Raw genomic sequence first — 27,706 nt, 5'->3', positions numbered from 1 at the left:
GTCCTTCTGCGACTGACATAAGCACGTGGCTCGGGTAACCAACGCAGCTTAAACGCGAGGCTTACCGTCCGAAGCTATCGTGCATTAGGTGCTGGCAGGATTTCTTCAGTGCTTCGCTGAAACACATCTTCGCGATTGCGCTCTTCACAAGCTTTGTAGGCGCGGAATGAAATGGTAAAAGTGGCTCACTTGCCCTAGGTTCGCAACACCAGCAGGTTTTGTTGCCGGTGAGGACAAACTTTATGTCAAGGAATCTAATTCTTCCGCCACATGGCATTTAAAAGGTCACTCCTAGTGGGATAAGACAGTCACGAATAGCGGCAAAAACGGGAGCACATTCATTAGTAAAACAAGTGGATGTACACTCAATGAGAACTAAAAAGTCATCAACATATCTAAAAACTTTTGCAACCTTAGATTCGTGAAGGCGCTCTGACAGTTCTCCGTCCAGTTTGGCCAAACGCAGATTACTTAGCACTGGCGCTAGGCAAGGACCTATACAGACTCCCTGTTTCTACAGATACAGGGTACCTTTGTTATCGTCGGACGGAAGGCGGCTGCGCGACGGTCCGCTGCCGTTGACCGACGCGCCCATTTCCCGCTGCTCACGCCGTCGCTCGCGTAGGGCGCGATACTCTTCCACGGTGCGCAGAATACGCATCCTACCACGGCCAGAACGCAACCAAGGTCGATCCAAATAGGTCGCGAAGCTTCGGGCGAAAAGCGGTTCAGTACAGATTGTAACCGACATCAGCGAGGGGGGTTATGGGAGCAGCGATTGAAGCGCGACTATGTTTGGAGGGAACAAACATTGTGAAAGAAAAAAGCGTTTTTCAATTCAAGCGAGACATAGTTAGATCCATTCAACGAAAATAATATTCCTGGTCAATTTTATATATTCGTGACGAGTTAAGAAAATGCAGGTTTATTCGATTTTATTATTATTAATTATTGCATTTATTTTCGGCGCCCATCGTTACAGGGGGCGTTGACGCCACTACCACTCGCAATGCAATGCACGTCTTGAAATGGGCAGAAAGGCGCCGTAGTAAAGTTCACCTGTTGAAATACGCCCCCCTCACAATTTGTGCTTTCTTGCTTGTCGAAGTTTGTCTGAATTTGGTGACGTGGGCAGCTTCATCGCTTCTTAATCTGTTCAGTCAAAAGTAGTGAGTTACGACTGCGAGATAATTGAGTAGTTGTTTTCGTGCGTCTGCGCCAGCCGACGAGCTTGGCGTCCGACGATAGGATCAGCACTCTACACCTGACGCTTTCGTCGGCCTCCAAAGAAGGTGTGTTCTGTGCAGGGGTGCGATTTCGACAACCATACGGCTGGCTTTTCCTGCATCGCTTTCCGCGCTAAAAGCTCGAAATGCCCATCAAGTCGAATGGCGGGGCATTTGAATATATAGCTCCAAAAGCAGACCAACAAAACAAATTTCGCGCCTTCGAAAACAAAATGACGTTACTTCTGCTTTTAACGGACCTGGCGTCACATTATTTTTTCTTCCGCCGGAAGTGTTCCCACCACATACAGATGGCGCTAAGCCCCATGAACCGCCGATGGACCGCCATGTTTTGAACGTATGGCCTCCTATGGAAGCTTCGCTACCAGGTATATTTACCTTGACGCAACTGCTGGTGGCGTCGCTAGGCGGTGTTCACGTCACGGAAGCGCACACATAACGTCGGAATTGTGGGGACTGCGTAGCCCATTTCGTCGCAGCGCCATAGCGCAGCACGTTTTGGGCATAGGAGCCGCAGCGCAGCGAGGTCGCTTTCGAACTTCGCGCGCGCGGTCCACCGCTTTCCTTCTCTCTCGTTCCTCCGAGGGCACCGAACGGCAGCGGGACCGTAAAACACTTGCTGCTGTCCGCCCCCGAACGGCCCAGGGGCTCACCCGATTGGTCTGTTTGGGCGGGAACCCGCGTTCCTTCTCTCCTGGCGACTCAATCGACCGAGGAGCGGCAACGCGGGGAGAAGCTCTCGGACAGCGAAACGGTGCGTACCGACTTCCGATTCTCCCGGTCACCCCTTTGGTTGGCCGGTCTCGCCGACTGTCCTCGACCCGAGGCGGTTGCGTACCTATTCGCTGCTCCTGTTCTGAAGGCTAGGCCGAAGAGACGCGGCTCACTTGACGTGCGCGGTCGTACTGCGCCGAGTCGCCCTCGGAGGCTACCCCGAGCTGAAAGAATGTTGCCCTGGTAGCGCAGTCTTTGGGAGCCATCCTCTCGTGTAGCGGCGTGCTACCGCGTTTTTGAGATACTGAGTGTCACCCCTTGACTTGCGGGAGCTTCGGCTCACGAGCCCCGCGCCGATACGGGTGTAGCAGATATCTTGAACGCCAAGGTGGTCGTATATTAAACGCCTTCCTTGTACTCTGGGCCTTCTCCTTGCGGCGCTCTGTTTCGCTCCCAGTGAGCCGCGTCTCTTCGGCCTAGCCTTCAGAACAGGAGCAGCGAATAGGTACGCAACCGCCTAGGGTCGAGGACCTTCGGCGAGACCGGCCAACCAAAGCGATGACCGGGAGAATGGGAAGTCAGTACGCACCGTTTCGCTGTCCGAGAGCTTCTCCCCGCGTTGCCGCTCCTCGGTCGACTTGAGTCGCCAAGAGAGGGAACGTGGGTTCCCACCCAAACAGACCAATCCGGTGAGCCCCTGGGCCGTTCGGGGGCGGACAGCAGCAAGTGTTTTACGGTCCCGTTGCCGTTCGGTGCCCTCGGAGGAACGAGAGAGAGAGGGAAAGCAGTGGACCGCGCGCGCGAAGTTCGAAAGCGACCTCGCCGCGCTGCGGCTCCTATGCCCAAAACGTGCTGCGCTATGGCGCTGCAACGAAATGGGCTACGCAGTCCCCACACTACAGAGGAGACCGAACGAGCGTCCGCTTCGGGCACACGCTACACACGCGGCTGAGCTGATCGTCCCCCTGAGGGGCTCGGATCCTCGGACCCGCGCGGTGGTCTAGGTGACTCCCGGTGGAGCACCACTATAGGCGCAGACCACAGAATGTAAAGGCGCCTTTAGCGTTTACTGTCTGATGTTATCGGCGCGTGGGCGAGCGTCGCTCTTGGGCTATGCGAGAATCTCCTACGCATGCAGAAAAGATGCAAACCTAGCTACACACAGCTTCGCTTCAAGAAGACTTAATTTCGAGTCAGGCTTTCTTTGGTCACACAGCCATTACAATATGACATCTATCGGCAGGAGTACCTGAAGCCTCCTGCGCACCATTACTAAATGTATAAAAGCAGTGAGAAAGATTCAGCGCAGCACCGCCATATTTAAGTCGGGCCTCTTTGTCGGCATGAGAACCTTGGTTCGGACTAGTTAGTGAGTCGTACCACAAGAGCGAAAGAGGCTCGGACAAAGAACACAGATGACAGGACGGGGGCTGACTGAGTTTACTAAGAAAGAGAAGTCGCATTTCTGTAAAGCCAACAGTCACGTACTCGTGGTCAGCATCATTAATAATTCCGCAGAACTGATCTGACGATGCCTATCGACGGTAATGCGTTTAGCATTAAATCAATATGGTGACACGACGTATTGCCACTGTCGAAACGAGATATCTATGAGGCGTCTACGTCAGCGGAACTCCTCTTTCGCGCTCCGGATGGATGTTGTGAGCGTCCCCTTTGGAAAGGGACGGTGGGCTGAAGCACAAAGCTCTTGCTATTATACTGCCTTATGTCCTACGTAGGTCAAAAATGAAAAAGAAGAAAAAACCCAATGAATTACCATAACCATATTTTCTAACTGTCTATTGTAAACTTTGTTTTGTAAGCCTCTTTTTTACCCTTTCCCTACATTTCTTCCACCAATCTTCTAATCGTCTCTTACTAACCTCTATCGCGGACATGTTTACTTTGCCCTGCTCTTAGTGAACCCAAGGGCTTCAAGAAGTCCAGTAGTGCCTAAATCGACTCCTGAGCAGATATCTTCACATTCTAAGAAAACGTGCTCCATCGTTTCCCTAGCTTTACCGCCGCAAGCACATGCTTCTTCTTCCTTCTTATATCTCGCTTTATAGGTGTGTGTTCTAAGGCATCCTGACCTCGCTTCAAAAAGTAATGAGCTTCCCTTTAATTTATCATAAATTGGCTCTTTCCTGATTTCGTTCTTTCCTCTGAAGTAGTTCCCAATGGCAGGTTTATTTTCCATTGCCACCACCCATGAGATTATTTCAGCCTCTGCCTTTCCGCTTGACGTTCCTTGTTGCTGTTCCTTGTTCCGTGTTGCTCACCGTACAGGCCGCATACCTGCTGGTAAGCTGCGTAGTTCTTTTCCTGCACTGTGAATCAATGTTATTCCTGTACAAATACCTGAACACTCCCAGCTAGGGGTGTGCGAATATTGAAATTTTCGAATACGAATCGAATACGAATAAGGCGAAAAACTGCCTTCGAATATCGAATCGAATATCGAATATATGTGTAGTATTAAAAAATTGCAAAACGAGGTAACAATAGCTTTATTACCCTTTTAAAAATAATGTTGCATTTTACGAGGTTGCTTCAGGTTAAAGAGGCACTCATTATAGGCAATGCACTCAGGTAATGTCAGGTAATGCTCTGTCAGGTAAACGCTTGTTACAAGTTATCGCGAAGGTAAATTGACTGCTCAACATGTTCACAAAGTAAGGGCTCTCTATGCACTGTGACAACATTTATCCAGGTAACATTTTCTTGGTGCATATTTTATTGCGCATACTTACAAAGCCCGAAAGTACATAATATATTGTTATGAAAGAGCCCTGGAATAAAGCTTGGTAAAAAAAATCGAAACTGATCATGTCTCACGGGCCTGGTGCAGATAGACTGGAACAGAGCGTACACATTCATGGTAAGGTTCGTTACAGCACTTGAGATCACAGTGCTGTAACGCTGTGTCGTCTTCTTGTGACCTTCTTTTGTCCTTGTTTTGTGTTGCGCTGTAACGAACCTTACTATGAATCCCAACCAACTGGCCCAATTTGCCATCTTCATGCAGAGCATACAGATAATGAGCGGATCATGTGAAGCTCTCAGTGAATAAACATGTTCTTAGGAGAATGTGGAGCAAGCATATAATTCGTTAATTGCTAAATTATTCACAGTCTGTCCGAATATTCGCTGTTTCGACCATTATTCGGCCGTCCTCGAATATTCGGGAATTTACGAATATGCATTTCTCGAATCGAATACGCTTCGAATAAGGAAAATATTCGATTCGTATTCGAAATTTCGAATATTCGCACACCCCTACTCCCAGCCCATTTACTTTGTTCCATATTCCTCAGTCGTCCTTCATAATCAATTTTACTGTGAGCTTCCCTCATTTCAAAACTTGTCCAGTACATATCACCCTACACAGCTTCATTTGTAGTCTTCCCCTGACCGCCCAATGCAAGGCGTCCCACTGACCTTTGGTTACCATCGAGTCCTTTTTGTACCCCAGATTTCAAGCAAACAACCGTATTTCCAAAAGTAAGTCCTGGAACCATTACACCTTTCCACATACCTCAGAGCACCTCGTAACTATTTTATCCCCATAGGGCTCTGTGTTTCATTATGTCGGCATTTCTCTTCTCCTTTACTGTTATTGTTCTTTCCGGCGTTTCCATATATCTATTGCCTTCTTTTATCCATGCACCAAGGTACTTATATTCTTGTACCGGAGGTATTTCCTGGCACTTAATTCCCACTGACTGTTCACTGTTTTCATCGAATACCATAACACCTGATCTTTACCGCTAAATTTCAGGCTTAACTTATCGCCTTCCTGTCCACAGATATTAGCCAGACGTTGCATATCACTTCGCGTTTCAGCTAGCAACACGATATCGTCCGCATAAAATAAACCTGCAAGTTGCTGCTCCTACTGTACCCGCTTGTTTGTATGAGAGATTGCACCCGATATTACTTTCTTCTAGCTCCGTTTCCATCCTCAACATGTACATCATAAACAGCAGTGGCAATAAAGGGCACCCATGCCTCAGTCCTTTGTTGATATCAACGTTCTCCTCTCTGCTCATCCCTTTCCATTCAACACAATCGGCGTTTTCTAGGTTAATCTTTCTCAAAAGTTGTAGACAATCGTCGCCTACGCCTTCCCCTTCCAGGATATTCTACAAAGTATTGCGGTCTATGTTGTGATAGGCTGCTGTAATGTCTAAAAAAGCCACATATGATGGTCTGCCTTCTACCTTTGATATTTCAATACACTGAGTAAGTGCAAATAAGTTATCGTCCAAACGTCTACCGATTTTGAAGCCATACTGAAGTTCTCCTAAAATGTCATTATTCTCTGCCTATGCTTGCAGCTTTAATTTGAGTGCCTGCATTGCCAGCCTGTATATCACTGATGTAGTGGTCAACGGTCTATACGAGTAAACGCTATCTTTCTCCTCCTTACCTTCATAAATTAACTTCATTTCACTTTGTCGCCAACCACCTGGTTTCGTCTATCTTTTAAAGTTTTTTCCATTGCTTTCACCAGAGCTTCCTTACTTTTTAGTCCTAGTTCATTAATCAGCCTAACGGGAACCTCGTCTAGCCCTGTGGCTGTACGCTTAGGAATTTTCTCTTCCGCTTTATTCCAGTTTAAATTTGTTAGCACCAGCTGCTTTTCCCCTTGGGTCTCTTTCATGCTCTTTTTTTCAACAAGTATAACCTCGTCATTGCCTTGCAAAGATTCGGCTGTTGCTTTTCGGATGTAATTTATTGCCGCTTCTCCTTCCAGTCTGTTTTCATCTTCGTCTAGGATATCTTGTTGTATTGTTGTTGACTTCCTGCCTAAGAATTTTATGTGGTTCCAAAATATTCTAGGCGTGTCCTTCTTTTTCTCACGTATTTCAGATAACCAACGTTCACTTTCACCTTTTAATCTTGCTTGCACCAGCATTTGAACCATAGACTTTTCCCCCCGGTATATTTCGCATCTACTGGCTACTTCACCATGCGGCAACTGCGCCTTCTTTGCTTACCTGTGCTCTCGGGATGCTTTCTTTCGGCGATCGCTTCTCGTATCTCCCGGTTCCATCAACTTTCGGTTTCTTTTTTTGCTTTCCAACGAGCCCGCTGTTTATCTTTCAGTATTTATGTCGTTATTACACTCAGAAGCTCACTATATTCCCAGTCGTTACTTGATCATTTGCCATGTTCTTCCCCGACTCTTGTGTCTGTATTTGTTATTTGTTCAGTGTTCGAATTTGGACTGGCCATTTTGCACTCCTTGCTCTCTTTCAAACTACATATGCCATTTTCAACATAAGGCGTTTATGGTCACTCCCTATGCTGCTATATTCTTCGTCATCAAGGACCATTTCTCTAGACTTATTATCCGTGGATTTTGTAATGAGACAGTAATCAATGGTCGATTTCCGGTTTCCCACTTTCCAGGTAGTCTGCCCTTCATACTCAGGCCCTGTACTCACGATAACGAGGCTATTTAGCTCACAAAGATCTAGCATTCACTCCCCATTATGGTCGGTATGACCACCTAGATCCTGTATGCGGGCATTCATATCGCCTAATAGTATAATTTCGGCATCATTCCCGAAACCCTTGATATCAGCACTTATGCATTCCACTAACTCTTGATTCTTCTTTGTGCGATAATTTCCGGTCCGCGAATGCGTTGCGCCTTGCCACATTTTTTCCCCGCTCACTGTATCTTATAACCAAAGATGCTATTGACATTTTGAATCTACTTTCTTCAATTTGGCTCCGTGATGGATGGGCATTCGGACTCTTGCTCCCTTTCTTTCCGACCTAGTTCTGTTGCACCCATGCCAAGAATAATTCTCAGTCACTGACGGCTTTTTCGAGTCTCTAAGATGCGATTATGTAACCGCACACACCCCTATTTGTTCTCTAAGTGCTCGTGAATCTCTGCCAAATTTTCCTTTCTTCTGCCGTCCTGCATGTTGATGCAGCCTATTGCATGGAGAGCTCTGCTTCTTGTTTTCCAAATTTTTGTTATTCACGGCGATGTTAGCCCGCGCAAAAATTATTGAGAAGGCATTGAAATATCGTTGGTCAATGTTGAATTTTTATTGAGGTATTATTCAGTTTGTTGGAGAATCGTTGCGTCGAGTGTTGAGGACTCTTGAACATTGGCCACTGAAATTTAATTGAAACACTATTTGGTATCTCAAGGTTGAATAATTGTTAAGTTACCATTGAAAGTCCATTGTGCGTAGATGGCCCGTTGTGTTCGTTTTGTTGAATGGTTGCTGGGTTACCATTGAATCTGCGTTATAGTGAGGTGGTAGTTCTGTTGACCTGTTGTTGAGTTATGGCCACAGCACTGAAAAGTACATTGTGGCCCATTTGAGATGGCATTGAGATTTCAGAAGTCGTCATTGAAACATAATTGACGTTTGGTTGAGCTAGTAGATTTTTATTCATGTATTGAAATTGCCTTGATGTTCACACTTGCATGCACCGGTGCCTGCTCATAACTTTCCCAAACACAAACAAAAGCAAATGTGAGACTGATCAATTTGAAGTACCTTTATTTACACTAAAGATGCGTGCACATGAAACATTATTACAGTACATAGGGCACCACTACATCGAACCTGGAGAGATAGGCTATTACCTACAGCACTCTAGCAGCGTAAATACATCTGAAAAAACCTATACATATGAATTCAATCAAAACGATCATTGTGGTCTTCACTTTCGACTTAAGTTTATGACTAGAAGGCAAAGCGACTCAAAAGGCAGGGCTTAAGCATAGCCTTGTAATAACCAACTTTGAACAAATGAACACTTGAAGCTGCTTGCGTGTGAATACACAAGACATCTGAATATGTTACATTAAAATGTTTCCCACACTAACACACCACAGGAAGAGCTACGGCTGACTGTGAGAAGGCAAAATAACAGACTTGATACAAATGACTTCATGTAAATATATACAAGCTTTAGCACGTCTTTCACTGCGATTAAAATTTAATGAAGTACCAAAGTAGACTTGCCTGAGCTTTTTGTCTTCGAGATGTATATATTTTCATGTTGCCCAATTATTTTATAAAATAACATCACTCAACTTAGCTATTAATTGACGAGACATCATTTAGAAAGTTGTCGGGCATGGTGAACACCTGAATCATGTTTCTGACGAGCGAGGTTTGCTTTCTTCAGAAATAAACTTGTAAAACTTTTGTGTAATGAATGCAGCTTATCTCCCTGGCACAAGTCAAGAACAAACAGTACAGAATTTGATTATGTTAATTTGGGGTACAGAAGAGCTTGTTGCTGGCATTTCCTCAATTTAGTGAGCTCAATTTCAGGTAATTTTTCTGGACTTGCACAAAGCTAATTAGAGCACTTTTTGGGGCCTCTTTCCATATACCCAACAACTAAGTGGTACCTCAGTCAATGAAGGTATAAGGCAAGGGTAATACCATCAACGATAAGAGAAAACTTTATTTAGCACATAAAATTGGTGGTAACACACCGCTAACACAATTATAAACAGCCAATTAAATGGTCAGCTGCACTTGCCGTATCAAGTACCCCAGAAATAGTCATAAAGGATGAGAAAAGATTCCAGTGACTGGACAGCCAAATTGGTGATACAGTGAAATACGCAAATAAATGCGTATACGAAACACCAGTGACCTCAATTGCGCAGGTAAAATGTTATTAAAATGCTACCAGAATTTTATTGCATAAAATAAAGGTTTCATAAAAATTGGGACAAAGCAGTAACAAAGACGGAGGGAGATACAGGACTCGTGTTAAAAAAAAATTACACGTGATATACATGCATATTTAAGCTCACGACAATTTTTTCTACAATATATACAACAAGAACACATGCACTTACGGCATAAAAAAGGTTCCTACGCCTAGAGAATGCAGCACAGTACAAAGCAGCGTCATGAGAACCGAAAAGTAGAGCTTAGTATGTCTAAAAGCTACGAATGCTTGCGTACTTACAAATTGGCATGTGACATGTCATGTCTTGAATGAATCAAATTCATAAATCTTACGCACAAACGAAGTTACCATCACTCTTATTGGCTTCCTCAAGGGACTCCTTGAAGCTGAACTAGAAGATGTAAATCAGTGTTAAAAACAAAGAGAAGATAAGACCCTATAGCGTTCTTCCTGAAATAAACAGCACAAATAACTTAATATGTCAATTCTATGGACACTTCGCCAATTCGGTGTACATTTATATTTGACAACCACCCAGACAGAGACGAGAAAGATGAATTAAGGTAGGAACACACATGAACGCTGACTCAACTAGAAGTTTATGCGTGAAGACAGATTTTAAACACACTGGCCAACTTCACAAAGAAAAAGCCATGGATGCGCAGCAGAAACAGCCCGGCACAACAAAAAAGGACCGAAAGACGTCCTGTAGAATAAACATGTGCGTCAAACACTAACAAAAACATGAAAACTGAAAGGTTTGTCCTGTAAGTGGTATTAACGAGAAGTACTGCACCAACTCTTTCCCACTAAGGGTAACAGAAATCTCGTTTATGAATTTTTCTTCGTGAGCAATAATGCTTCCATAAGCCCTCTTGTGTTTTGGTCTTTGTGATGAAACAATCGTTCTTTCTGCTCTATACCGCAATACCAGAGGAGTTCCAGAAGCAATATCTATTGATCACAAACGAAACAAATGCATAACCAAGTTATCTATTGCCTTTAGTGGGAAAAAGTTGCAGTTCTCAGTAGAATATTTCTCGTTGGGTAGTATCACTTATCGGACAAATCTTTCGCTTTTTCGAAAGATTTGTCCGATAGTTCTCGTTTTTCACGCACATTTATTCTGCATGACATGGCTTTTTCATATTTTTTTCTTGTCGCACGTGGCTGTTTCTGCCACGCATGCACGGATTTTTACCTTTGTCAAGTTGACCAGTGTCTTTAATGCCCCTGTCGTCAAAAGTAAACTTTTAGTAGAGCTACCGCTTGTGTGCGCTCCTACCTATTTCGTCGTCCGTCGTCCGCCTCTGTTCGTGCTGCTGTTTACAGTACGCACGTATTACTTGGTTAGGCTGGTAAACATTCTCACAAACAAAAGTAAATGCCTCCCCTCAAAAGGTAGCCCATCCTTTACTATTAAACGCCAGAGCAAATCGAAAGTAAGCCTTCACAACGTCCATGCGGCAGCTACTACACCACAGAGCAGCACAAAAAATAGTTGAAAATCCCACTTGATGGAGAGTGGCAACAGAGATGCGAGCTTGCTAGTGAATCAGCCACATATCAACGGGTGTCTCTTGCATGACGCCAAGGTGCTTTTGGCGTAGAACACTTTAGCACCTGGGAATTTGCTGCATGCGTAACCTGTGAGAAGGGAATGTGGACAGAAAATGAGATTACGCGGATTAAGAATCTGCCACACACTGCACATAACTACGCACGAAATAGAAGTACACACTATACTGGCAAGTAAAAATTTGCGACTCTTTACGAGTGCCGTCGAGAAAACGAAGAAATGGGTAGCTACGGTAAACGTTAGCTAAAACACGCACAGCGATGTTTCGCAGCGGGGGAAATATATTCCCGGCTCTCTCGCAGAACCAAAGACCACGCGACAGTGCATCGCCGATACCATGCAGATATCGAACCTTTGGGTAGAAGTCCAGCAGAAGGAATGACCTAAAGATACGCCGAGACCGATGCGAGCATGAGCGTGGCTGTTCGAGTGAGAACATGTACCGTTTCTTTGAAGCTAGCCGCTCCGGCGTGGCTCCGATCATCCCACGTGATTTGTGTGCAGAACGTCGCGTACGCGCCCTTGCGCGTTTTGCGCGGTAGCGTCTGCGCAGTGAGCTAGCTTTATGCACGCATCATTCTTCGCCGCCCAAACGGTGATCGAGTACGACTCTCAGCTCGAGGCGACACCGCGCCGATTGGCGCTCCTTTCGCTCCTGGAAGCAACGCACATTCGGATTGGTCCAACTCAGAGTCAGCAGAGAACGGTGGCATGTCTCGGTTAAAATTGTATACAGTACGCCTTCAACGGCAACCCGCCGCGCTAGATAAAGATGCTTACTGTGGTAGTTGGCGGTGATATGCGATAAGGCGAGCCCGTCGGCGGCTGTGTTCTCTGCCGACGTCGTCACCACACCTGTTCATTTTCGCTGTGCATCCACGTACAGTCACCGCGCGGAAGCTGTGACTAATCGGTTGGCCGTCCTCCGCAAATCCCAGAGAGGCGAAATTATTTTGCGGTGCGCCGCATCATAAGCCGCAACCTAAATCGAGGCGCGCTTAACCGCTACGGCACAAAAGGTGATCACACTAACCGTATGGTATACAATGAGCCACTACGGATTAAAAAAAATAATTCTGATGTCCTACGTGCCAAAGCAACGATCTGATTATGAGGCAGGTCGTAGTTGGGGACTCCGTATTAATTTTTACTTGCTGGAAATGTTTACCTGCATACAATGCACAATGCACGAGCGTTTTTGCATTCAGCTCCTTTGGAATGCGGCCGCTGCAAGGATCGTGTCCACGACCTCGAGCCCCAAATTGCCACGGCGGCCGCCATAGTTACGAAATGCGTAAGCGTGAAGTGCAACACTGCCTTCCGGTACGAGTATGGTACAAGCGTAGCACAGCTGCACACCTGCTGCACAATTATTTATCGCGATTCTCCTAAGCTCGTAGTGCCTGCCTAAATACCTTGAAAGGCAGCGCGCCTCTCACGTATCGAAACGCAATAACAAGCGCTTAGACGGCCCACATGAGCCCCTATGAAATATAAAGGGCCACTGTACAAAATTATCACTTCGCAGAGATGCCGATCCTTATGTTCCAATTGGCTTCTCTCATACAAATTAAGGAAACGTTATTATACAGGAACAAATGAAGCAATGCAATTTTACGCACGTGGGGCGCCACTGCCTCTTCGCCTACCATTGTTTCAAACGAAGTGACGACGGCAGCGAGGGTTAGTATCGCGCGCTTTTGCTCCGGGGCATGCGGTTTGCTTGAAGAAAGTGAACGGTGTGCTTAACATCTCACGCTTGTCGATGTCAAAATAGAAAAAAAGGCTACATGCTCAAGAAAACGAGATTACTTACCTATCTGCAGAAGTTCGGCTGCGACTATTTCGGGGTGCCTTCTCTCCAACAGGCATCATGACCTCTGCCGCGCAACTCATAAAAACAACCAGGCTCGCACATAAGTCGAAGACTAGTAGCTGGGTGAACCAACGACTTCAACAGATAAACGTGCCACTTATCGTCGTTAAAGCATTTCACTAAAATGTGCTTCATGATGTCCGAAATGAAAAAAATACTTTCATCAAAAAGCACGAGGCGTGAACCAGCGCACAACTGCAACTAAGTAACTGAGTCCGAAAGCCGGTCACAGCTTCACTATCGTATTGAGTTATAAAAACATTTCAAACACAAAATAACGGCACTGAAAAACCGCTAATTAATTAGCAATAATTTTTCATCCGCTAACCTTCATAAATTTTTAAGAACAACCTAATTTGTAGCGTAAACAACAAAAACTACGACCAAAAAATGCGACTACGAAACTAGCGGTAACCGTGTGTACTGTTGCAAAAGTGTGCGCAAAACGAAGCTCAGTTGCACCCGCTTGCGCGCACACATACACACCCGAACACTACCTTGACGTTTGTCGCGCCACCTAGAAATAAAAATTACTACTAGTTTTGCTACTTTTACTAAAATAAAACTTCTAAAATAGTTTGTAATGCCTTTGCAGGTGACGAGGGGACAAGTAAGGTATGATAAGAGTCCGTTACCTGTATTTCTTTCATTTCCATTTGGTGTCTTTGACTGAACATACGAGACCTGCAGGATTGGGAGATGAGACGACGACAGTTCGACGAGGCTCAAATAAATCGCGTGCTTCTTGCAAGGCGAGAGACGGGAGCAGCCGCAGATACAGCGATTAGCTGTGATACTGTTGCGGCCGTTGCTGAATCTGAAGCTCTTTGAAGTCAATGGTTATAGCGGCTGCGCGCTGCGATCTCAAAGCGCGTTCGTTCTTTGATCTCTAGTACCACGCACATTGAATAAAAAAACTATATTTGCTTTGCGGACAGAGGGTACGTCGTAGGAAATTCGAAGACCTCACCCGTGTATGTTTGTAGCGTGCGCGCGTTTGCATCACACGGTTCCCACAGCGCGTCCGATGCTCGAAGGCAGCGTCGTCGCCTGTCGGCACCTGTCTTATCGCCGGCCGCGCTGCCGCCGTGTCTACTTTTGGACAACTCCACATGCGCGTAGTCACCGTGTTTGCAAGTGAGTTTCGCATTCTTCTGCTACCCGAAACGTGCTCATTTCGGATCGTACCAATTGTTATGTGATCTAGTGTATGTTAAAACGACGATGGCATTTGTACAGCGGCGAAGAAATAAATCGTTATGAACTTGGGCGGTCATGAATCTAGTCTAACGTCGCAGTTTTTACGTAGCGAAAATGGCTACGAAAGTGGGGCGGTCCCGGAGATAGGCGGTTGAAAGCGCCAGCTGTAGCGACAGCACCAGGAAGTGGGACGCGGCGCACGCGCCAAGCATTTCAGAGCTTACTGGCTTTCGAATGAGAGGAGTATGCGCGCGCTCGTGGCCTATTGGTTAGAGTACCGGGCTCGACGGCCGACCTTCGATTCCACCCCATCGGTCACACATTATCTTCTTTTAATGAAAGCGAGGCGAACGAACAACCTACCTGCCGCAAAGTGACAGGAATGAGGTTGGAACGCATCGCAATAAATGTTTGGAATGTCTTCATATGCGAGTCCTAATTATTGTATACTGGACTCAACTGCTACACAACAAAAAACAACTAGAAAAATCAACACAAATTACCCAATAAATTGTTTATTGAGAACACTCAACAGTAATATTGTTGTGCAAGCGTTGAGTGAACTCAATTGCTCTTGAAAATTTGTCGAAGTCCGTTGTTTAAACAATTCCCCAACAATATATCAATGGTTAATCAACAGTCATTTTTGCACGTACGCGCCAAGCATTTCAGGGCTTACTGGCTTTCGAATGAGAGGAGTATGCGCGCGCTAGTGGCCTATTGGTTAGAGTACCGCGCTCGACGTCCGACGTTCGATTCCACCCCAGCGGTCACAGATTACTTTCTTTTAATGAAAGCGAGGCGAAAGAAGAATCTACCTGCCGCAAAGTGACAGGAATGAGGTTGGACCGCTTCGCAACATACTTTTGAAATGTCTTCATAGGCGAGTCCTAATTATTGTTTACTGGACTCAACTGCTACGCAACAAAAAAATCAACTAAAAAATCAACACAAATTACCCAATAAATTGTTTATTGAGAACAATCAACGGTAATATTGTTGTGCAAGAGTTGAGTGAAAACAATTGCTCTTAATTTGTTGAAGTCCGTTGTTTCAACAATTGCTCAACAATATATCAATGGTTAATCAACAGTCATTTTTGTACGGGCTATTCTGAGGATCCCCGAGGGGACCTTCTTCATTACTACTTACTCTGGCCTCCTGAATGCCCGTGGGCCCCTTAAAAAAGCAAGAGCGCGACCAGCAAGTCGCCAGCCCACTTGTCGTCCAAGCCTGTAATTGAAGTTGATCCCGTCTCGTCGAAAGCCACAACACCTTTTCATTTCTCACTTCCCGCCGTCTTTTGAACCCGTCTGATCAGCGTCTTGATCTTGGTGCTCTCATTGACCTGCTAGTTGAGGTAGGCCGCAACGTAGGCGATGTGACTGATCACGAACGACTGGACAAGTCACATGAGACTGTCTTCACGCATGCACACCCGTCGCGCCGAGACACGGTGTATGAGCCTGATGGCGTCCATTGCCTTCGTAGTAAGATTGTTGATGGTCTCGTCGTTGCGACCGCTCTTGTTTAGCAGCAGGCCCACGACCCCGATCTTAGGAACATCGGGGATTGGTTGACCCGATGCAGTCACGATCTTGATGTGATCGCACTCCCCAGCGTGAACGCGGTCGTAGCGGTGGGAGCACGAACAGCTAGGGTTTGGCCGGCGAGCACATTAGGCCGGTGCCGTCAAGGTGCTCCTCGATGGCGGTAACCGCCGCTTGGAGCTGTTGCTAGATGCTGGCGTCGATGCCGCCAGCCGCTTACGGGGCAATGTCGTCGTCGTAGATAGCATGCCGGACGCCGGCCCCCGCTACTGCTCTCGCTACCCCGACCATGACGAGGTTGAAGAGCAGCCGCGGGATAACCGAACCCTGCGGGGTGCTGCCGAGCTTGTGTTCTGGAGCTTGAGGTCTCCGGTGTGCAGTTCCACCGTGCGGCTGGTCAAGAAGTCTTGGATATAATTGTAGCTCGTTACCCCCATGCTGAGTCTTGATACTTGGGATAATGTGGGTGAGTGTTTAACTTTGTCGAACGCGCTTTGTAAATGGAGCCCCAGAATTACTTTGCCTTGTGTTTTGTGAATGATTTCTTGTTTGAGTTGTAGCATGAAATATTGTGCGCTGAGATTGTGCCGGAAGCCGGTCATCATGTCCGGATAGAGGCCTTCCTCCTACAGGTATTCCTGCCACCAGTTGACTACCACGTGCCCCAGCACTTTGCCCACGCAGGACGCGAGTGAGATGGGACGTAGGTTTCCGGTAAAATCCACTGATTGTACACCTTCCTTTTCAATGATGATGGTAAGCTTCCAGTCAGGAGCTGACAATATCTGCGGTATACGATCCAACCCATTTTTATTCTTCTATGAATTTCCTTCTCATGATCAGGGTTCCCTGTGATTAGTTGACCTAGGTAAACGTACCCCTTCACAGACTCTAGAGGCTGACTGGCGATTCTGAACTCTTGTTTCCTTGCCCGGCTATTCATAATTATCTTTGTCTTCTACATATTAATCTTCAACCACACTCTTACACTCTCCCTGTTAAGGTCCTCAATCATTTGTTGTAACTGGTCTCCATTGTTGCTGAATCGAACAATGTCATATGCCAACCGAAGGTTGCTGATATATTCTGCGTCGACCCTTAGTCCTAATCCTTCCAAGTTTAATAGCTTGAATACTTCTTAGAAGCACGCAGTGAATAGCATTGGAGAGATTGTCTCTCCCTGTCTGACCCCTTTCTTTATAGGTATCTTCCTACTATTCTTGTGTAGAATGAAGGTAGCTGTGGAATATCTGTAGATATTTTGTAAGCTATTTACGTAAGCGGTCTGTACTCCTTGATTACGTAATGCTGCTATGCTGCTGGTGTCTCTACTGAATCAAATCCCTTTTTGTAATCTATGAAAGACAAATTGTCGACAAGTTGTCGACTGGTGCGATGCCTGGCAAATGTGGATTTATTTCGAGAAAATTGCTTTTATGTCCGTTTCACATAAGAAGCGTGACTTAAAGTTTCCGTGCGGTATTATAGCATAATTATTTCCGAAGTAACACATTATAAGTATCTCGGACTCTGGATCACAAGTGATTTCACTTGAGCTGAGCACCTTGAATATGTAGTAGCTAATGCTAACCGCAAGCTTCCTTTTTTTAAAAGGAGGGCTTTGAAACCGTCTATTCCCACTGTACACCTATTCGCATATAAAGCTGTAATTCTGCCGATGCTAGACTATGCCTGTGTAATTTGGGACCCTTTTACTAAATCTGCACTAACAAGTTAGAAATGGTGCGAAGAAAAGCAACTCGTTTCATTTACAACAGCTTCGGACGCACTTCAGTGACAAACCTCTTAACAAAAGCAAAACTGCCACCATTAATGCAAAGAAGCCGTGTATGACGACTCAAATTCCTTTTTCAGCTTATGAATGGTCATTATAGACAGATCTCACTGGAATAATTACTTTTTCATCTGGTTATACTACTAGGCAACGACATAGCCGAACAACAGCCCCATTTACGACGCGTAATAATTGTTTTAAGTATTCCTTCTTTCCACGGACAGTGGTTGAATGGAATCATCTATTTTAAAATAACCACTTTTGGAATTTGTTTCAAGTATTGAGTAAAAGTTTGTGATCTTGCTGTGCCACTGCTATCTCAAGCTCTCTTGACCTGATTTGTATTGTGTTCGTTGCCTATGCTATATTGTTGTTTCCCACCCTGCTGAAATCCCCAGTGGAGAGTGCAGTATCAATAAATAAATAAATAAATAAATAAATAAATAAATAAATAAATAAATAAATAAATCCATATAGAGAGGCTTATTGTACTCTGCGGATTTCTCGATTACCTGAATAATGACATGGATGTGATCCATTCTAGAGTATCCCTTCCTGAAGTCTTGGCTGACTAAAGTCTAGTGTTGCCATTGTTCTATTCGAGATTATTTTGGTGAATATTTTATATAATACTGGCAGTAAGCTGATGGGCCTATAATTTCTCAATTCTTTAACGTCTCCCTTTTTGTGGATTAGTACAATGCTTGCATTCTTTCAGTTTTCTGGGACCATTGCAGCCAATAGACAATTCGTATAAAGAGCCGCCAGTTTTCCAAGCATCCAGCCTCCTCCATCTTTTATTATATCGACTGTTATTACATCTTATGCCGCTCTTTCTCGTTTCATGTCTTGTAAGGCCCTTCTGACTTCATCGCTAGTTATAGGAGGAGTTTCTGTATCCTGTTCATTACTGTTTCTAATGGAGATATCCTGACTCCTCTAGGTACTGTACAGGTCAGCATAGAATTCTTCCGCTGCTTTTACTATACCTTCGAGATTGCTGATGATTTTACGCTGCTTCTCTTTCAATGCATACATCTTTGTTTGTCGTATGCCAAGTTTCCTTCTCATTGATTTCAGGCTGCGTCCATTTCTTACGGTTTCTTCATTCTTTCTCAAGTTATAGTTCTGAATATCACTTATTTTTGCCTTGTTGATCAGTTTTGACAGTTCCGCGAATTGAGTTGGACACTTTCATTATTTGTCGTTTCTTTATAAGGTCCTTTGTTACTTGGGAGCGCTTACCTACTGGTTGCTTTGGTACCTTACTTCCCACTTCATTTGATGCTTCTGAAGCCAGCCTAGTTACGGTTTCATGCATTACCTCTATGTGATGATCTTCATCTCTCTGTTCTAAGGTTGCATATTTGTTTGCGAGTACCGTCCTTCATTCGTCTGCTTTTACCCTTGCTGCGTCTACGTTGGTCTGCTTCTTACTCACCAATTTTACTCTTTCTTTATTCAAATTGAGGTGAATCCTAGCCCTCAATAACCTATGATTACTGCACCTTACCCTACCTATCACTTCTACATCCTGCACTATGCTGCGGTCGGCACAAAGTATGAAACCAATTTCATTTCTCGTTTCGCAATTAGGGCTTTTCCAGGTCCACTTTCTGTTGCTATGCTTCCTGAAGAAGGTGTTCATTATTCGAAGCTTATTCCTTTCTGCGAATTCTACCAGTATCTATCCTCTAGCTTTCCCAGAATCGACACCGTAGTTGCCAATTGGTTGTTCAGCAGCCTGCTTCTTCCCCACTTTTGCGTTGAAGTCGACCATTACTATAATATGCTGAGTTTGCATTTTTCACATCGCTAATTCAACATCTTCATAAAACTAATTTACTTCACCAGCATTGTGATAGGACGTTGGAGCGTAGGCTTGTACTACCTTTGATCGATACCTGTTATTAAGTTTTATTGCGACTACTGCTACCCTCTCACTGATGCTGTAGAATTCGTCAATGTTGCCCGCTATGTCCTTATGGATTAGGAATCCTACCCCGTATTGCTTCTTAGCTGGGAGACATCTAAAGCAGAGGACATGTCGTTATTCAGCAATATATAGGCCTCACCAGTTCTTCTAACCTCACTAAGGCCGATGACAACCCAAAAAATGTCTGATAGTTCCTCAATGAACCCTGTTAAGGTAGCCTCACTCGACAGAATTTGGCTTGACAGAATTTAATGGTTGACAGGATCAGCTTCCATTGGCGGCCTGTCCGGACCCAGAGATTCTAAGCACCCTCTAAGCTTCTAAGATTCTAAGCTGCCTTACAGGTCTGACCGCCGCCTTGGTCAGGTGCTCCGCAGCTGCTGGGGACTGAGGACCATGGGTTAATTGTAGGAATCATGAGCGAGGTAGTTAGTGGCCGGATACTGCACCAGGGAGGCCAATTCCTGAGGTGGTGAGGGAATGTCTTTGTTCAAGGTTGGTGGGCTTTCTAATTTGGTTGTATATCGATTAGTATAGCCTCCCCCCCCCCCCACTCGCTCTCGGCATTTCCGCCGATGTCAGGTTGCACTGCAAGCCTGCAGACGCAGTGCACTGGAGGAGCTGAAATTCAAGATTACCGTCGTCAGATGTAAGAAAAAGAAGGAGCCCTTATAGAGCGATTCGAAAATCCTACTATGGCAACCGAGCATTCGAGAGAGCTCAGTCAGATAATCCCGTAGACGGCGGGGCTAGCTTATCGCTGACAAGTATAGCCCAGAAGGCCCTAGATGGGTAACTTAATATAGAATGATTTCTAAACGGTTCTGACCTGGTAGATCCGGAATATCACGCACGCAGGCAGCTGTGAACTCGGCCAGGTGAACTATACAGGCATTTAGATTAACGAAAAGGGGACAAAATAATGGTGGAACTGGTCGCTCCTCTCACCCGAAAGGGGACTAGACACGGAGTATTTCCATCCTGAGCTCCGTCGAAAGCCCGAGTCGTCGAGAGTGGATAAGCCGCACTGTCATATAAACAGACGTATATATACGCAGACACTTTCGCTCCCGAAGAAATCGGAAGACTCCGCCACCGGGTTCTCTGGGACACAGAGCCGATATCGCTACTGGCGTTTCAAATAATAATAACGTGCACGATGCGCTCGCTTCGAGGCTAAAAAGAATTTAAAGGCTAAAAAATGTGCAATTAAAAATAATAGTAAGCTTAAAGCATGCAGAAAAGCTTATGATTTCGTCGCCGCCATCGAGCCCTGGAAAAACACGTCCATTAGCCACAACATCTCACGCTCCTTTTCAATTTTACAAGAACGATGCTGAGTGTTCTGCCTTGAAAAAAATCGGCGTTATCTAGCGGTGAAGCCTCCAAGCCTGTGAGTGGACTCCGAAATGTGTGAACGCTCCGAAACGTTTCCTGCCGTAACCGGGATCCGCTCTCGCGCTTCCTTCTGGCCACGTTGCAACCTCTAGTAGCCCTCCCCAGGAGTCCGATCGTGGCGTCCGAGGCGAGAAGTGTGCTACTGCATACGAGCGCTGGGAATCGTTCCGTCGCTTGCCGCACACCCAGTCACATACCCTCGGTGACCCAAGTTGGCGAGAGGTTCATTGTAGAGCTGCACATTCGTGGCGCAGTTCGCTAACACCATGGCGTGAAAGGCGTTCATTGAGATGCATGTGTGGCGCGTGTCGCTAAATTGTCGGGTTGCCGTCCTTGAGGAACCGTTGTGACGCGAGCGTGATTAGTATCAGATAAATCTAAAGGACCTTTCCGTCATTGTAGAGTGGCACATTCCCAGCGACAAATACCTAGTTACCAAAGCGGCGTCAAAGACGTTCGTTGAAGAGCATCACGCACCTATTGGCACATACCTAGGGACCCAAGTCAGCATCAAAGAGGTTCATTGGAGACCAGCACAGTCCGAGCGACACATGCCCAGTGCTCCAAGTTCGTGTGAAAGAGTTTAATTGAAAAGCGGTACCACCCAGTGCCACATACCGAGACCCCCATCCCTATCCCATGTAGGCGTGAAAAAGGTTCGTTGAAGAGCGGCACATACGTTCAGACCCAAGATGGTCCGAAACCCTGTTCCTTCCGCACAGCTGGCCGGTTCACTACCTATTCGACTGAGGAGTGTACCCAATGACCCAGGTAGGAGGGAAAATTGTTAGAGACAAACATACATAAATTGTAGGATAGACCGACAGATAGACAGTTAGACCCCAGAAAGCTGGTGAAGTACCCTAAGAACGCTAGCGCACTAAATATTGCGGCAGAACCCATGTCACGACGAATACCGACCTTATTGCGATTAGTATTGAAGCACTTTAGCAACACATCGTACTGCCGCTAATGAAACGCGTCCTGTAGGCGGCGCTCATATACAGCCGGGTTCCTCATTGCGCTTGCCACTGAAGACGCTGGGCCATCTGGCGGCGTCGCCGCGAAATCCACGCGTGGCGCCTGTGTAAAGATATATTTAGACAAAATTGTATCGACATATACGTCACGTACTCGATTCCGCCCGACAACGGATAAATTTGAAAATATATTCTTTTTTTTGTCATTAAAGAGCGACACACTCCCAGCGGAACATACACAGTGACTGAAGGTGGCCTGAAAGAGGTTCAATGAAAAGCGGCACAGACCCACTGTCACGTGTCCGATGACCCGCGTTGGTCCGGGCTTTGAACTCTTCCCTCGGCACAGTGGGCCGATGCTCTGCCCATTAGACTAACTATGGACTACCCAGTAACTCAAGTAGGCGGCAAAATGGCTAGTGACCCATCCACAGAGAAATATAGATAGAAAGCTAGCCCATAAAAACGGGTGCGCGAAGTTCGTAAAGAATAGAGTTTTATTCAATGTGACAGTGTACATCAAAAACATATGCAATATGCATAAGCTGTGTGGCTTGTGTGCGTGACTGGGCAGTATCGGCAGAGGAGTGCCCTGATAAAAACAAAAAAGAAACATAACGCTTATACGCTTATACAGTGCACAAAATAAATGCTTATACAACGGTTATACCATGAATATTATGTGCAAACAAGTGTAGGCAAACGGAGAGGACAAGAGCAAGAACCGGCTCGGGTGACAATAAAAGATAGTGTTTAGAAATCTGCGGATGGGCGCCCAGGTGCTCAAGAACGTCGGTTAAAGGTTTAACGTCGGTTTAGCGTCGGTTAAAGTAAGAGGGGATATCAAATGCTATAATGAGTATACAATGCTGTTGTTGTTTTAGTGCTAGTCAGATTAAAACAACAACAAAAATAGAAATGTGAAATGATGAGCGGTGCGTCTTACGTAAAAGACGTGAGCAGAGGTCCATTCTGACAAGTTTGCTGGTGCAAAATTTTCTGTCCTGGTGTTAACAGCGCAATACGTAGACGGGACTCGGGACGAGACCACAATCGCTGACTTTCAACTCTAATATGAATACAGTACAAGAGAGGAGCATGCAGTCATGTCTCAACCAGAGCAGCTCAGACAATCTCGAGCTCGCGCCTCCCGGACGACTAGCGATGTGGCTACAGCGCCGGGCATTCCTCTTCACTACAACCACCCCCCATAGGAAAAGGAGCCATCCCGGCGAGTCATGGTGAACATAGAATCATGGGGTTGTAATACGGCTTCAGGCGTTGTACGTGGACGTTTTCACAGACCACGAGAGCGTTGGTCCGTAGGTGGAGTGACAGGCTCGACAATATAGTTCACAGGTGACGTCTGCGCTACAACACGGTAGTGTCCTTGATATTTGGAGACAAACTTGGATGAGAGTCCAGCAGGAACGGCAGGAACCCAAAGCCACACAAGGGAGTCCGGAAAAAAGTGACAATGCGGGTGATCATCGTCACGCCGAGATTTCGTTGCCTTTGGTCGACGAGGGTTGCAATGTGGGCTTGTTGGTAATGCATCTTCAAGGGGAGTACGGTAGCGCGATTCAAAGACGAGACAAGAGAAGACACAAAGGGACACACACAGCGCTAACTTCCAACACTGTTTATTGTCGAAAACCAGGTCGTACTTATACACTCAGACAACATGAGTCACAGCCACGTGAACAGATTAACAATCAGAGCGATACATTTTGTGACGTGTTAGTCCATGCGCAAAAATTTCAGTTATTTTTCAGAGAGAGCCAATGATGGTTTGCTGATACATGTATCCCCTAGGGCATCAATCTGCTCGGCTTCTATTATAAGCCTAGTGAGTTCGCACTTGTTTCTACCGGTAATGGTTGTTGATTCGAAGAGAGGGGAGCACTTATGTTGCTTACAATGAAGGGAGAGAAACCCATCCGATACAAGTTTGTCGACTTTATTTTTGTGTTCGCGCAGTCTATCATTTATGCATCTGCCCGACTGTCCGACGTAATATTTCCCACACGATAAGGGTATACGATATATAATTGAAGTCTTACATTCTCTGAACTTCTTCCTGTGTTTAACTTGGCAGCTAGGGGCACTTTATTTCTTTTCAGGTCTTGTTTTCCTGCACAGGCTGATTAGTTTGTTGGGTGCAGAAAAAACCACATCAGTGTTTGCTCGGCGGGCAATTTTTTTTTAGGTTGTGTGACAACCGGTGGATATAAGGTATCACTGTTGGTCTTTTTTTCTCTCGGTTCCTATATCTTTCCGCTCGTTCAGCAGTCCCTCATTGCTGCACTTGCCGAAGTATTCCCTCTGCAACTGATGTCAGTACATGATTGGGATAGCCTGCTTCATGTAGCCGCATGGCTTGTTGTGACCACGCAAAAGGTTGTCCATCATACGCTCAAATGTTGCGGGGGCGTTGCAAAGCCCGAAATGCATGACACGGAATTCATATAGGCCATCTGGTGTTACAAAGGCCGTTTTAGGTTGGTCTTCGGGTGCAATGGGTACTTGCTAATAGCCTCTGCATAAGTCGATAGAATAGAAGAACTCCGTGCCTTGGAGACAGTAAAGGGTGTCGTCGATCCTCGGAAGAGGGTAAACATCTTTACGAGTTGTTTTGTAAGACGACGGTAATAGGCACAGAATCGAATCGATCCTTCCGTCTTAACAAGAACAACAGGAGATGCCCAGGGGCTATCCGAAGGATGAATGACGCTGCGCTTGAGCATGTCAGCTGCTTGGTCGTCGATAACACGGCGCTCTGTCGCGGATGCGCGATATGGTCTTTGTCGCAGTGGCGCACTGGTACCCGTATCGATGGGATGACAAACAGTTGGCGTGCGGCCCAAGGGAACATGCTGGCAGTCGAAATACGAACGGAACTTGTCGAGAAGGCGTAGAAGCTGGGCGCGTTGAGAAAGAATCAACGTGTCGGCGATGTAGCTGTGTAAAACATCGGGCGAAGTCGGATCCTGTGCGGGGTTATAGGTCATTCCGGCGACCTCATGAGTGGCGATGGAACCAGTTGGCATGTAAATAATGGCAGCAGGGTCGACACACTGGGCACGGCCAATGCACTGCCCAAGAAGCAAAGTGAGAGGACAGGACGATCGGTTGGCGACGAGCAGTCTGCTGACGCCGGCATGAACGACCTAAAGAGCGAAAGGCAGCGGGGAACATTTGCGACGAGCGAAAATTGCAGGTGGCGTAAAAAGTGCGCTGGCATCAGCAACAACGTTGCATGACACTGTGGCAAGAGCAAATTAGTGCGCTCAGATTGTAACGTCTTCGGCAACGTATTCTTTATCTTCAGGTTCACAAGCGTTAAGGAGTGGGGCATGACACAGCCTTTGAAATTCCACTTCTGCACGAGAACAGTCGATGACGGCCTTATTAGCGGAAAGGAAGTCCCAGCTCAAAATAAGATCGTGGGAACAAGAACACAGCACCAAAAGTTTGACGATGTAGAGGAGGCCGTTGATCACAACGCGAGCAGTAGACGCAGCTGCAGGCGTGATGCGTTCTGCGCTGGCAGTACGAAGTGACACGTTTGACAGTAGCGTCGTAACTTTTCTGAGTGAACGGCAAAGTTTGGCACTAATAACTGAAACTGCGGCACCAGTGTTAACGAGGGTGAGTACAGCGACGCCGTCCACATATACATCAATAACATTAGTCGGAGAAGGGAGAGGCCTTGGTCTGTTTGTGGGTGACACAGTTCTTGCCTCTGGAACTGCGACGGTTGCTTTCCCCGTTCCGGCACAGAAGGATGACGACGCATCGGCGAAAGCGAGCGGTGGGAAGATATCTGGCTAGGGTTCTGAGACGCGGAGGACGACGGGTATGGGGAAACGTATGGTTCGATGTCCAAGCTACGGCGGTAGGATGTTGTGCGACGACGACAAAATCGTGCAACGTGGCCAGGTAGACCACACGTAAAACTTATTGGCTGGTTGTCAGGAGTGCGCCATTGTCCACTGCTGTGTGCGTACCGCGGCTGAACGAAGTGAGGAGCTGCACGCAGTGGCACGACTGATGGAAATGGCGCAAAGGTCGGAGGTGATGGCCGCGCGAGAGCCTCGGCATAGCTGAGGGGTGCAGTCGCCTCGGGAAAAGCAACGGGAGTCGGCACCGGCGGAGTATCGCGGGCAGGAGGGAGAGCTGCGCACACTTGATCGAGTATGACTTGGCGAAGGTTGGCCGGCAAAGGCGAAGGTGGTGGCGTGGCTGAGGACAGCAGCGAAAGCTGACGAGCGACACAGCGCGGACGAACTCCTTTATCCATGGAAAAGCTGGGAGTCCATCTCAGAAGCCGCGGTGATGCTTGCGAGGGTTTCTTCGGACGCAGGGGGCGACGCGTGAGAAGACGCTGTTTGCAGAGCTCGCCGAAACTCTGGGAAAGCTCAATGACCTGGGAAACAGTGCCTGGGTTTTTGGACAGCAGCATATGAAAGGCATCGTTGGAAATGCCCTTCATGATGTGACGTACCTTGGCCGCCTCCGCCATCGTCGGATTGACACGCCGGCAGATGTCGACGATGTCTTCTATGTAACTGGTGAATGTTTCACCAGTTTGCTGGAATCGGCTTCTGAGGCGTTGTTCAATGCGAAGTGTGCGCACGCCAGGGCTGCCGAAATCTTCTGCGATGCTGGTTTTGAAGCTAGCCCACGTGGGGAGATCGGCTTCGTGGTTCTTGAACCACAGCTTGGCGACGCCCGCTAAATAGAAAATCGCGTTGCCGAGCACGAGGGGATCGTCCCATTTGTTAGTGTTGCTGGCGCGTTCGTACGATTCCAGCCAATCTCCAACGTCTTTCTCATCGGTGCCGCTGAAGACATCAGGATCCCGCTGACGCTGGCCACCGGCACATACGATGGCTGGACATCCCCACTGTTTGGTGGGGATGTCGGGCTGGGGTCGTCAGGCATGACGGATGGCAGAGTTCAGGTGCCTAATTCCAGATTGGGGGAAAACCGCAGCACCTCCACCAGAATCTAATATGAATACAGTACAAGGGCGCAGCAGGCAGCATGTTTCAACTCGGGCAGCTCAGGCAATCTCGAGCTCGGGCCTCCCGGACGACTGGGGATGTGGCTGCAGCGTCGGGCATTCCTCTTCACTGCACAACAAAGTTTATTTTAAAGAAACACGGCTTCTTATACCTTTGCTCACATGTGTCACAGACACGTGATTGCACATCATGGGAAACATGCACGTTTTTTGCAGAAGCTCCATTTCTTTTTTGTTAGTAACAAGGACGACGTGCTAACACATTGGTTACGAAATCTGGCAATCTCCGCTGCCTCAATTATCTCCCGAACCAGCTGGTCATTTTGTTTTTCAGCATTTCACTGCGTCTGAATTCTGCGGCACGAGCATTAGTGGGGCAATTCCTGACGCGAATACCTAGATTTCTGTTCGCCTGCTCGACGCTAAGATTATGTTCATTTAGTCTTTCGGTTGTGCGTCTTCCAGTTTGCCCTATATACTTTTTCCCATATTTCAAAGGTATAGAATACACCACGGCTTCTGTGCGATCCACAAAACGGCTCTGGTGATTTATCGTGCACCCTTGCTGCTTTATCGGCTCTTCTGCATTGACGCGTCGGCAGAGGCTTTTCAGTTCTTCCGGGGCAGTAAGCACAACATTATCTCCAGTTTCTTTTCCAAACGGTGAGATATGTTGTGCACGTAAGGCAGGACATGGTCCTTCGCCTTTC

At 46.6% G+C, this 27,706-nt stretch overlaps 1 protein-coding gene across 4 annotated transcripts in view; it reads left to right on the top strand.

The window, feature by feature from the left end:
* The window catches only part of LOC139056424 (uncharacterized), a 235,152-nt gene that overhangs the window by 138,010 nt on the left and 69,436 nt on the right, over window positions 1-27,706 (top strand). The window lies entirely within an intron of this gene.

The sequence above is a fragment of the Dermacentor albipictus genome, chromosome 2 (assembly GCF_038994185.2).
Source record: "Dermacentor albipictus isolate Rhodes 1998 colony chromosome 2, USDA_Dalb.pri_finalv2, whole genome shotgun sequence".
Taxonomy (NCBI): domain Eukaryota; kingdom Metazoa; phylum Arthropoda; class Arachnida; order Ixodida; family Ixodidae; genus Dermacentor; species Dermacentor albipictus.
This window is presented reverse-complemented; position numbering and strand designations above follow the sequence as displayed.